This window comes from Balaenoptera physalus (assembly GCF_965194825.1).
Source record: "Balaenoptera physalus genome assembly, chromosome: 13".
In the NCBI taxonomy this organism is placed as follows: domain Eukaryota; kingdom Metazoa; phylum Chordata; class Mammalia; order Artiodactyla; family Balaenopteridae; genus Balaenoptera; species Balaenoptera physalus.
In genome coordinates this window covers 14449888-14463129 of record NC_138892.1, presented here as the reverse complement: position 1 = coordinate 14463129, position 13242 = coordinate 14449888, and the positions used below count along the sequence as shown (strand labels likewise).

The 13242-nt window shown below is 40.3% G+C and overlaps 1 long non-coding RNA gene across 1 annotated transcript in view; it reads left to right on the top strand.

Annotated features, from left to right (window-relative positions):
- The first annotated feature begins 84 nt into the window (after window positions 1-84).
- Window positions 85-13242, top strand: part of LOC309641222 — a 551394-nt gene continuing 538236 nt past the window's right edge. Inside the window, exon 1 of the long non-coding RNA XR_014252569.1 lies at window positions 85-804. This is a non-coding gene — a long non-coding RNA (uncharacterized lncRNA). The remainder of the gene's footprint in view (window positions 805-13242) is intronic.

Sequence of the window (13242 nt, the reverse complement as noted above, 5' to 3'; positions counted from 1 at the left end):
GCAGTGCTCACCAGCCCGAGAGGCTTGTCTGCTCCCCCGCCGGGGTGGGGGGCTGGGAGCTGAGGCTTGGCTTCGGTCGGATCGCAGGGAGAGGACTGGGGTTGGCGGCGTGAACATAGCCTGAAGGGGTTAGCGCACCACAGCTAGCCGGGAGGGAGGCCGGGAAAAGGTCTGGTGCTGCCGAAGAGGCGAGAGACTTTTTCTTGCCTCTTTGTTTCCTGGTGCGCGAGGAGAGGGGATTCAGAGCGCCGCCTAAACGAGCTCCAGAGATGGGCGCGAGCCGCGGCTCTCAGCACGGACCCCAGAGACGGGCATGAGATGCTAAGGCTGCTGCTGCCGCCACCAAAAAGCCTGTGTGCGAGCACAGGTCACTCTCCACACCGCCCCTCCCGGGAGCCTGTGCAGCCCGCCACTGCCAGGGTCCCGTGATCCAGGGACAACTTCCCTGGGAGAACGCACGGCGCGCCTCAGGCCGCTGCAACGTCATGCCAGCCTCTGCCGCCGCAGGCTCGCCCCGCCTCCTCCGTACCCCTCCCTCCCCCCGGCCTGAGTGAACCAGAGCCCCCGAAGCAGCTGCTCCTTTAACCCCGTCCTGTCTGGGCGGGAACAGACGCCCTCAGGCGACCTACACGCAGAGGAGGGCCCAAATCCAAAGCTGAACCCCGGGAGCTGTGCGAACAAAGAAGAGAAAGGGAAATCTCTCCCAGCAGCCTCAGGAGCAGTGGATTAAATCTGCACAATCCACTTGATGTACCCTGCATCTGTGGAATACCTGAATAGACAACGAATCATCCCAAAATTGAGGTGGTGGACTTTGGGAGCAACTGTAGACTTGGGAGCCATGTGGCTGACGGGGTCTTGGTGCTCCGGCCGGGTGTCGGGCCTGTGCCTCTGAGGTGGGAGAGCCGAGTTCAGGGCATTGGTCCACCAGAGACCTCCCAGCTCCACATAATAACAAATGGCGAAAGCTCACCCAGAGATCTCCATCTCAAAGCTAAGACCCAGCTCCACTCAACGACCAGCAAGCTACAGTGCTGGACACCCCATGCCAAACACCTAGCAAGACAGGAACACAACCCCACCCATTGGCAGAGAGGCTGCCTAAAATTATAATAAGGTCACAGACACCCCAAAACACACCAACCAATGTGGTCCTGCCCACCAGAAAGACAAGATCCAGCCTCATCCACGAGAACACAGGCACTAGTCCCCTCCACCAGAAAGCCTACACAACCCACTGAACCAACCTTACCCACTGGGGGCAGACACCAAAAACAGCAGGAACTACAAACCTGCAGCCTGCGAAAAGGAGACCCCAAACAGAGTAAGTTTAGCAAAATGAGAAGACAGAGAAACACACAGCAGATGAAGGAGCAAGGTAAAAACCTACCAGACCAAACAAATGAAGAGGAAATAGGCAGTCTACCTGAAAAAGAATTCAGAGTAATGATAGTAAAGATGATCCAAAATCTTGGAAATAGAATGGAGAAAATACAAGAAAGTTTTAACAAGGACCTAGAAGAACTAAAGAACAAACAAACAATGATGAACAACACAATAAATGAAATTTAAAATTCTCTAGAAGGAATCAATAGCAGAATAAAGGAGGCAGAAGAACAGATAAGTGACCTGGAAGATAAAATAGTGGAAATAACTACCGCAGAGCAGAATAAAGAAAAAAGAATGAAAAGAATTGAGGACATTCTCAGAGACCTCTGGGACAATATTAAATGCACCAGCATTCAAATTATAGGGGTCCCAGAAGGAGAAGAGAAAAAGAAAGGCACTGAGAAAATATTTGAAGAGATGATAGTTGAAAACTTCCCTAATATGGGAAAGGAAATAGTCAATCAAGTCCAGGAAGTGTAGTGAGTCCCATATAGGATAACGCCAAGGAGAAACACGCCAAGACACATATTAATCAAACTATCAAAAATTAAATACAAAGTAAAAATATTAAAAGCAGCAAGGGAAAAACAACAAATAACATACAAAGGAATCCCCATAAGGTTAACAGCTGATCTTTCAGCAGAAACTCTGCAAGCCAGAAGGGAGTGGCAGGACATATTTGAAGTAAGGAAAGGGAAAAACCTACAACCAAGATTAATCTACACAGCAAGGATATCATTCAGACTTGACACAGAAATTAAAACCTTTACAGACAAGCAAAAGCTAAGAGAATTCAGCATCACCAAACCAGCTTTACAACAAATGCTAAAGGAACTTCCCTAGGCAGGAAACACAAGAGAAGGAAAAGAACTACAATAACAAACTCAAAACAATTAAGAAAATGGTAATAGGAACATACATATCGATAACTCCCTTAAATGTAAATGGAGTAAATGCTCCAACCAAAAGACAGAGACTGGCTGAATGGATATAAGAACAAGACCCGTATATATGCTGTCTACAAGAGACCCACTTCAGACCTAGGGACACATACAGACTGAAAGTGAGGGGATGGAAAAAGATATTCCATGCAAATGTAAATCAAAAGAAAGCTGGAGTAGTAATTCTCATACCAGACAAAATAGACTTTAAAATAAAGACTATTACAAGAGACAAAGAAGGACACTACATAATGATCAAGGGATCAATCCAAGAAGAAGATATAATAGTTGTAAATATTTATGCACCCAACATAGGAGCACTTCAGTACATAAGGCAAATGATAACAGCCATAAAGGGGGAAATCGACCGTAACATAATCAAAGTAGGGGACTTTAACACCCCACTTTCACCAATGGACAGATCATCCAAAATGAAAATAAATAAGGAAACACAAGCTTTAAATGATACATTAAAGAAGATGGACTTAATTGAGATTTATAGGACATTCCATCCAAAAACAACAGAGTACACGTTCTTCTCAAGTGCTCATGAAACATTCTCCAGGATAGATCATATCTTGGGGCACAAATCAAGCCTTGGTAAATTTAAGAAAAGTGAAATTGTATCAAGTATCTTTTCCGACCACAGTGCTAGGAGACCAGATGTCAATTACAGGAAAAAAATCTGTAAAAAATACAAACACATGGAGGCTAAACAATACACTACTAAATAACCAAGAGATCACTGAAGAAATCAAAGAGGAAATAAAAAAATACCTAGAAACAAATGACAATGAAAACACGATGACCCAAAACCTATGGGATGCACCAAAAGCAGTTCTAAGAGGGAAGTTAATAGCAACAAAGTCCTACCTCAGGAAACAAGACACATCTCAAATAAACGATCTAACCTTACACCTAAAGCAATTGGAGAAAGAAGAACAAAAAACCCCCAGAGTTAGCAGAAGGAAAGAAATCATAAAGATCAGATCAGAAATAAATGAAAAAGAAATAATAGCAAAGATCAATACAACTAAAAGCTGGTTCTTTGAAAAGATAAACAAAATTGATAAACCATTAGCCAGACTCATCAAGAAAAAAAGGGAGAAGACTCAAATCAATAGAATTAGAAATGAAAAAGGAGAAGTAACCACTGACACTGCAGAAATACAAACGATCATGGGAGATTACTACAAGCAGCTATATGCCAATAAAATGGACAACCTGAAAGAAATGGACAAATTCTTAGAAAAGCACAACTTCTGAGACTGAACCAGGAAGAAATAGAAAATATAAACAGACCAATCACAAGCACTGAAATTGAGACTGTGATTAAAAATCTTCCAACAAACAAAAGCCCAGGACCAGATGGCTTCACAGGCAAATTCTACCAACATTTAGAGAAGAGCTAATACCTATCCTTCTCAAACTCTTCCAAAATATAGCAGAGGGAGGAACACTCCCAAACTCATTCTACGAGTCCACCATCACCCTGATACCAAAACCAGACAAAGATGTCACAGAGAAAGAAAACTACAGGCCAAAATCACTGATGAACATAGATGCAAAAATCCTCAACAAAATACTAGCAAACAGAATCCAGCAGCACAATTAAAGGATCATACACCATGATCAAGTGGGGTTTATCCCAGGAATGCAAGGATTCTTCAATATATGCAAATCCATCAATGTGATAAACCATATAAACAAATTAAAGGGGAAAAACCATATGGTCATCTCAATAGATATAGAAAATTCTTTTGACAAAATTCAACACCCACTTATGATAAAAACCCTCCAGAAAGTAGGCATAGAGGGAACTTACCTCAACATAATAAAGGTCACATATGACAAACCCACAGCCAACATCGTTCTCAATGGTGAAAAACTGAAACCATTTCCTCTAAGATCAGGAACAAGACAAGGATACCCACTCTCACCACTATTATTCAACAAAGTTTTGGAAGTTTTAGCCACAGCAGTCAGAGAAGCAATAGAAATAAAAGGAATCCAAATCAGAAAAGAAGAAGTAAAGCTGTCACTGTTTGCAGATGACATGATACTATACATAGAGAATCCTAAAGATGCTACCAGAAAACTACTAGAGCTAATCAATGAATTTGGTAAAGTAGCAGGATACAAAATTAATGCACAGAAATCTGTTGCATTCCTATACACTAATGAAAAATCTGAAAGAGAAATTAAGGAAACACTCCCATTTACCATTGCAACAAAAAGAATAAAATACCTAGAAATAAACCCACCTAAGGAAGTAAAAGACCTGTACTCAGAAAACTACAAGACACTGATGAAAGAAATTAAAGATGATACAAATAGATGGAGAGATATACCATGTTCTTGGATTGGAAGAATCAACCTTGTGAAAGTGATTATACTACCCAAAGCAATCTACAGATTCAATGCAATCCCTATCAAACTACCATTGGCATTTTTCACAGAACTAGAACAAAAAATTTCACAGTTTGTATGGAAACACAAAAGACCCCAAATAGCCAAAGCAATCTTGAGAAAGAAAAATGGAGCTGGAGGAATCAGGCTCCCTGACTTCAGATGATACAACAAAGCTACAGTAATCAAGACAGTATGGTACTGGCACAGAAATAGAAATATAGATCAATAGAAAAGGATAGAAAGCCCAGAGATAAACCCATGCACATATGGTCACCTTATTTTTGATAAAGGAGGCTAGAATATACAGTGGAGAAAAGACAGCCTCTTCAATAAGTGGTGCTGGGAAAACTGGACAGCTCCATGTAAAAGAATGAAATTAGAACACTCCCTAACAGCATACACAAAAATAAACTCAAAATGGCTTAAAGACCTAAGTGTAAGGCCAGACACTACAAAACTCTTAGAGGAAAACATAGGCAGGACACCCTATGACATAAATCACAGCAAGATCCTTTTTGATCTACCTCCTAGAGAAATGGAAATAAAAACAAAAATAAACAAATGGGACCTAATGAAACTTAAACGCTTTTGCACAATAAACACGACCAAAAGACAACCCTCAGAATGGGAGAAAATATTTGCAAATGAAGCAACTGACAAAGGATTAATCTCCAAAATTTACAAGCAGCTCATGCAGCTCAATATTAAAAAAACAACCCAATCCAAAAATGGGCAGAAGACCTAAATAGACGTTTCTCCAAAGAAGATATACAGATTGCCAACAAACACATGAAAGGATGCTCAACATCACTAATCATTAGAGAAATGCAAATCAAAACTACAATGAGGTATCACCTCACACCAGTCAGAATGGCCATCATCAAAAAATCTGCAAACAAAAAATGCTGGAGAGAGTGTGGAGAAAAGGGAACCCTCTTGCACTGTTGGTGGGAATGTAAATTGTTACAGCCACTATGGAAAATAGTATGGAGGTTCCTTAAAAAACTAAAAATAGAGCTACCATACGACCCAGCAATCCCACTACTGGGCATATACCCTGAGAAAACCATAATTCAAAAAGAGTCGTGTACCACAATGTTCATTGCAGCTCTATTTACAATAGCCAGGACATGGAAGCAACCTAAGTGTCCATTGACAGATGAATGGATGAAGAAAATGTGGCACATATATACAATGGAATGTTACTCAGCCATAAAAAGAAACGAAATTGAGTTATTTGTTATGAGGTGGATGGACATAGAGTCTGTCATACAGAGTGAAGTACGTCAGAAAGAGAAAAACAAATACCGTATGCTAACACATATATATGGAATCTTAAAAAAAAAAAAAAGTTCTGAAGAACCTAGGGGCAGGACAGGAATTAAGACTCAGATGTAGAGAATGGACTTCAGGACACGGGGAGGAGGAAGAGTAAGCTGGGACGAAGTGAGAGAGTGGCATGGACATATATACACTACCAAATGTAAAATAGATAGCTAGTGGGAAGCAGCCACATAGCACAGGGAGATCAGCTTAGTGCTTTGTGACCACCTAGAGGGGTGGGATAGGGAGGGTGGGAGGGAGATGCAGGAGGGAGGAGTGATGGGGATATATGTATGCATATAGCTTATTCACTTTGTTATAAAGCAGAAACTAACACACCATTGTAAAGCAATTATACTCCAATAAAGATGTTAAAAAAATAAATAAAATGAAATATAATAAAGTAAAATTCCCTCTTAGCCCTGCTTTTGCATAGTTTCAAATTATTATGATTCTGAGTAAAGGAATAATGTAAAGATATAGCTGTTTCTGTAACAGCCAACGTCTGCACTTTTAATCACTAAAAGCCAGTGTCTCTCATAATGTTGGCAAAGAGCTACCTTTACAAGGGTCACCTGATGTGCCTGTAATAGAGGTAGACATAGGACCTCACCCCAGGTTTTCTGAATTAAAATCTCTCTAGTACTTATGACAACAATCTGCATTATTAACAACCTCTCCAGGAGAATTGGGTGCATGCTAAAAGTTGAGAAACTCTTCTCCATGCTATGCTGTCTCCTTCCTAATAGTTAGCATAGTGCTTTGCACCGAGTGGGGGTCCAGGAACATTGTGTACATCAGTGAAACAAACGTTTGCGCCAATAGGGCATTTATTTGGAAAGGAACACCAGACCTTCCATATCTTCCTGATTCCAAATCCAGTGCTGTTTCCATAAACCCATTTGGATAGCACTCTTTAGGATTCCTTCTTAAGTTAGGAAGGCATTAAACCATTGTCAGAAATGGTCCTCTGCTGGGTTTTTCTTTTGGTTTTTGTTTGTTTATTTGTTTTTAATTTAATTTTTATTTTATATTGGGGTATAGCTGATTTACAATGTTGTGTTAGTTTCAGGTGTACAGCAAAGGGGTTCAGTTTTCCATATACTTATATCCATTCTTTTTCAGATTCTTTTCCCATATAGGTTATTACAGGATATTTAGTAGAGTTCCCTGTGCTATACAGTAGGGCCTTGTTGACTATTTTATATGTAGTTGTGTGTATCTGTTAATCCCAAACTCCTAATTTATCCCTCCCTCAACCTTTTCCCTTTGGTAACTATAAGTTTGTTTTCAAAGTCTGTGAGTCTGTTTCTGTTTTATAAGTTCATTTGTATCATTTTTTTAAGATGCCACATATAAGTGATATCATATGATATCTGTCTTTCTCTGACTTACTTCACTTAGTGTGATAATCTCTAGGTCCATGCATGTTGCTGCAAATGGCATTATTTCATTCCTGTTTATGGCTAATATTTCATTGTATATATGTACCACATCTTCTTTATCCATTCCTCTGTCCATGCACATTTAGGTGGATTTCATGTCTTGGCTATTGTAAATAGTGCTGCAATGGGCCCTCTGGAGGCTGTCTTTCAAGCTGCTAGAACTCAGACCCCATGCCTGCTGGACTTACTGTCAGCCTGCCCACAAAGCAGGTCATTAGCCTGAAGCTAAGAGCAGCAGTTAAGGTCAAACTCCCCCCACTGTCACTGGGGATAGTTTATTCTCAATACCATCCTTCATAAAGTATCCTCCCCCTCAAATAGCCTTAGTCCTGAGAAGAAAAAAAATACTTTGAGATTGCTTTTTGATAAAAGTCCACTATGACCTTGATGTTTGCTGTAGTATTCTACAAGGACTGTTAACGCTAGGATCATCCAACTGATGGTGAATTTGATTCAGTCTTAAATTCCACTACTGTGGGCTCTAGGGAGAACTGCTAACCTCTCTTAATGGAAGGGGACAAAGAAAGGCCATCTTTGGATTTGTGGGGTCACACACAGCTCAGGGAGCGTGGAATTTATTGAGTTTGCTGCCAGCTCAAGCCATTTTCTCAAAATGACTGTCTCTCTAGGGAGACAAATTATGCTAATATTGTTAGAAGCTCAGAGGTTAGGTTATAAAACGATATTTGCCTGTTTTGTCAACTTTATGTTTTGTTTTAACAGTTGTTTAAAATGCAGAAAAATCAAGGAAGAAAAAACCCACACACCAAATAAAAAGACTAAAGAAAGAATGGGAGGTGAAGTGGAGAGTCAGTATATAAAAAGAGAGCAAATAGACAGATAAAAGAAAAACTTGGTATAGTGAAAAGGAGAAGAAAATTTAGGTCCTGGCTTCCTCCTTTTTCATTTGAAGAGAGCGTGGGCATAAGATTTCACTTTCCTGAACCCCTGAAAAATTGTTCATGACCCTGTTTTTTTCCCTTTGAGCCTAAAACAGATATTGAAGGATAATCTTAGAAAATTTTCAATTTCCTGAGTGTGGCACTGAGGCTGTCTGTAGACTATTCTGAGTCTGGTGCTGTTTAGCAGAGGATGCAGCCACAGAAAAGGAATCAATCCCTGCATCTTGCACATTTTAACAGCCCATGCTGGCTGCCCTCTCCCCTCTCCCACCATCTCCTGGAAACCCTTCAGCTGAGTCCTTCACGCTCGTTCTCTTAGAAAGACAGCTGCATGTAATCCCTTGCTATTTAGGGGACAGATTCAGCCTTGCATGGGTAGAGCAAGGCTTCTGGGCTCTGATCTGCACTATTCTTCTCTCTCTTCCATTCCCACAAGAGGGAGACCCTGAAAAATTGGAAGGTCAGGGAGGATTTCCCATGGGGCCCTAGATTTCCACTCCCCACCACATCTTCCCCACCACACACACCTAGAAGCAAAAGTGTAGGAAATCCTCCTACCATTAAGAAAGTTATGAAAATTATAAGGTACCTCTCTCTTCTGCTCAATATTTTGTCCTTATAAAAAAGGGAGAGGGAATAATAAAAATGAATTAATCATAAAGGCTATTTTGACATACAATTCTGGTTACAAATATTATGTGGTTTACATCTCTAGAGAGGTCAATTATAAACATCCAGGGAAAGTGGCTGTGCCATCTCTTCCTACACCTCCTCTCTCTCTCTCCTCTGCTAGCCTTGATAGTCTTCTCTAAGAGGCTACCTGCCCAATGAAGGCCAGGACATAGTTTTGAAGTCTAAACTTGTTTCTTCTTTGTATTAAAAATGCTAAATATAAAAAATGAGTATAGCTTGATGTAGTCCCACTTTTTTATTGTTGCTTTTGTTCCCCTTGTTTTTGGTGTCAAATCCAAAATATCATTGCCAAGACCAATGTCAAGAAGCTTTTATACCTTGTGTTTTCTTCTAGAAGTTTTACAGTTTTTGGTTTTACATTCAAGCCTTTAATCTATTTTGAGTTGACTATTCTGCATAGCGTAAGATAGAGGTCTAGTTTCATTCTTTTGCATGTGGCTGCCTAGTTTCCCCAATACCATTTATTGAAGAGACTATCCTTTCCACATTGTGTATTCTTGGTGCCTTTTTCATAAATTAATTGATCACACATGTATACATGGGTTTATTTCTGGGCTCTCTATTCTGTTCCATTGATTGAAGTGTCTGTTTTAATACCATACTGGTTTGATTACTACAGCTTTGTCATATAGTTTGAAATCAGGACATGTGAAGACTCCAGCTTTATTCTTTTCTCTCAAGATTCTTTTGGCTATACAGGGTCTTTTGTGATTTCACACAAATTTTAGGATTGTATTTTCTATTTCTGTGAAAAATGCCATTGGAATTTTGATAAAGATTGCATTTAATCTGTAGATCACTTTCGATAGTAGGGATATTTGAGTAACATTCCCAGCCTTTCTCCCCCACAGGAGGCAAAATGACTTATGGAGTTTTCAGACCCTTTCTATTTCCTCCACATTGGATCAGCCTACCTGTATACCTTTCCTCACCTGCTCTCTGCAGTGTTGTAAAGGGCCTGCCCCTGTCGGGGGAGACCTGTGAGTGTGAGAAGTTGAATCAATATCAGGATGAATGAGCATGTCTTACTCAGGATTAATGAGAAAGACCACTTTACAAAAGATCTGATTCATTTCACTCCAGTCTCATCTGTCAAAAGGGTGATATTTTGATCTCTATCTGCCTGAGTTTTTTGCCCATCTCTCAGGTAGAGAAAATAAACTATTACTTCCTAAAATCTCAAAATAATCAATGCTAACGAGTCATTGCCATGAGCAGAAGATGAACCAATAATATTTTTTCTTTTCCATTATGGTTTATTACAAGATATTGAATATAGGTCCCTGTGCTATACAGTAGAACCTTACTGTTTATCTATTTTATATATAGTAGTTTGTATCTGCTAATCCCAAACTCCTAATTTATCCCTTCCCTCCCCTTCCCCCTTTGGTAACATAAGTTTGTTTTCTATATCTGTGAGTATGTTTCTGTTTTGTAAATAAGTTCATTTGTATCATACTTTAGATTCTACACATAAGTGATATCATATGATACTATTGTCTTTCTCTGTCTGGCTTACTTCACTTAGTATGATAATCTCTAGTTCCATCCATGTTGCTAAACATGGCATTATTTCATTCTTTTTTTATAGCTGAGTAATATTCCATTGTATATATATACCACATCTTCTTTATCCATTCATCTGTCGATGGACATTTAGGTTGCTTCCATGTCTTGGCTATTGTAAATAGTGTTGCTATCTTTTTGAAGTAGAGTTTTCTCTGGATATATGCTGAGGAGTGGAATTGCTAGATCATATGGTAACTCTATTTTTAGTTTTTAAGTAACTTCTGTACTATTTTCCATAGTGGCTGAGCCAATTTACATTCCCACCAACAGTGTAGGAGGGTTCTCTTTTCTCCACACCCTCTCCAGCATTTATTATTTGTAGACTTTTTAATGATGGCCATTCTGACTGGTGTGAGGTGGTACCTCATTGTAGTTTTGATGTGCATTTCTCTAATAATTAGCGATGTTGATCTTTTCATGTGCCTATTGGTCATTTCTTCTTTGGAGAAATGTCAATTTAGGTCTTCTTCAGTTTTTGATTGGGTGGTTTGTTTGTTTTTTGTTATTGAGTTGAATGAGTTGTTTGTATATTTTGGAAACTAGGCCCTTGTGGTTGCATCATTTACAAATGTGTTCTCCCAGTTCATAGATTGTCTTTTCATTTTGTTTATGGTTTCCTTTGCTGTGCAAAAGCTTGTAAGTTTGATTAGGTCCCATTTGTTTATTTTTGCTTTTATTTCTATTGCCTTGGGAGATTGACAATGAAACGTTGCTATGATTCATGTCAGAGAATGTTTTGCCTATGTTCTCTTCTAGGAGTTTTATGGTACCATGTCTTCTATTTAAGTCTTTAAGCCATTTTGAGTTTATTTTTGCATATGGTGTGAGGGAGTGTTCCAATGTCATTGATTTACATGCGGCTGTCCAACTTTCCCAGCACCACTTGCTGAAGAGGCTGTCTTCTCCATTGTATATTTTGCCTCTTTTGTTGAAGATTAATTGACCATAGGTGTGTGGGTTTATTTCTGTGAGCCAAGATTATTGATGGTGGGCAAAATCAAGATTAAAAGGAACAAGCTGCCCAGTGTGAATCACTTGGGCATTTGCCTAAGGTGCCCCCTCCCCCAAAACATTTCACTTCCATCTACTGGAAAATGGTTATAATATGCTGATTTGGTTGGAACAAGACAGTTTACTATCATCTGCCCAGAAACTGCCACAATTCAGGTGCAAATGGTCAGTTCTTCAGATGGGAATGATGCCCTCCAGGGTGGTGTGGTACCCAATCTGTCCTACAGTCAGAGCCAGGCAATGCTGGTGTCTGACACCGTGTTAGGGGGAAGGCAGACACCCATACACCAAATTCCTTCTTCCTTCATTCAGTAGAAGCAGCCCTCATGTAAATCAGTCCCTCAAAGGCCAACTACTGGATTGGCCTCGCCTTGTTTGTGACTCAGTTTGGACTCCAGGAACCATACTTGTTATATCTAAATGAAGACGTCCAAGTTCTGCATGGACCAGCCTCTAACATTACCCGATTTTAGGTCTCTGGTAGCAAACCTTTCTCAGATCTACCAAGCACCTGGCCCTGCAGCTTGCTATTGCTAAATGCTGGTCACCCAATCCCAAAACAATTCACTGATGCTCATGTGGCCCAGCGATGGGTCAGCATCGTTGTACAATCACCACTCCAATACTCCCCATCTCTGCAAAACCCTAGCATAGTGGGTGCTCAAAAAGCTGTTGAATGAATGGATAAAAGAATACATTCCCCTTGTATGTACACAGTACAGCTTCCTCCCTGTGTCAAACTTGCTAAAATGTATTTATTCTTATATTACCTTTGTGACTTTTTCTATACCCACGTTCTGCCAGTACTAGTATATTATTGATATTCTTTAAATTGAATCACCTTTTTCCCTTAAATATTTTGAGTAAAAATCCCAATTTAAAGGAACACTTTAGAGTCTAAATGAAAAAAAGTATCTCAGTCTCCTTGTATCACAGTAAAGGATACAGGGATCCTTCTACACCTCACACAACCAAAAACCATGTCATGTCTTAACATTGTGAAAGTATCACCTTTTAGGGAACACTGCCCTAGGTTCCGGAGTCCACCATGTCTTAAATCGGGATCCAGCAAACTCCCTGGTGCCAGCTGAATAATGCATCTGATCCCTACCTGCAGGCCTTGTCAAAGGCAGTTCAGATTGTGACACTTGTTAACAACAGGACAGGGAAAGCTAGTGTTTGGAAGAACCAGGAGAGGTAGGTCACAGGCTCCCAGGCTGTCAACCCCTGTCAAACGAAGACAGAGCCGGGCCTGCCAGCCAAAAGAAATGAATCAGAAAAATTATTCAGAGTCATTTGTCTGGAGGAGAAGGGGGAAGAGATTGTTTTCTCCTTTTGCAGGAAATCGTTAGGTGAGCGTGGACCCTGCTGGGCAGGCAAGCTCCTGCCAGATAGCTGGCTGGCAACTGGGATGATTCCATACTCCACACTCCCTGATAAAGTTCCCTCAGCATTGGTTGTCAGGGCTGCCAAATGGCTCATTGAGAAAACTTCTGCTTAGCATCCTGACGGAAGACACTACTTTCCTACATCTGCTTGGTTGTCAGGGAACAGGTG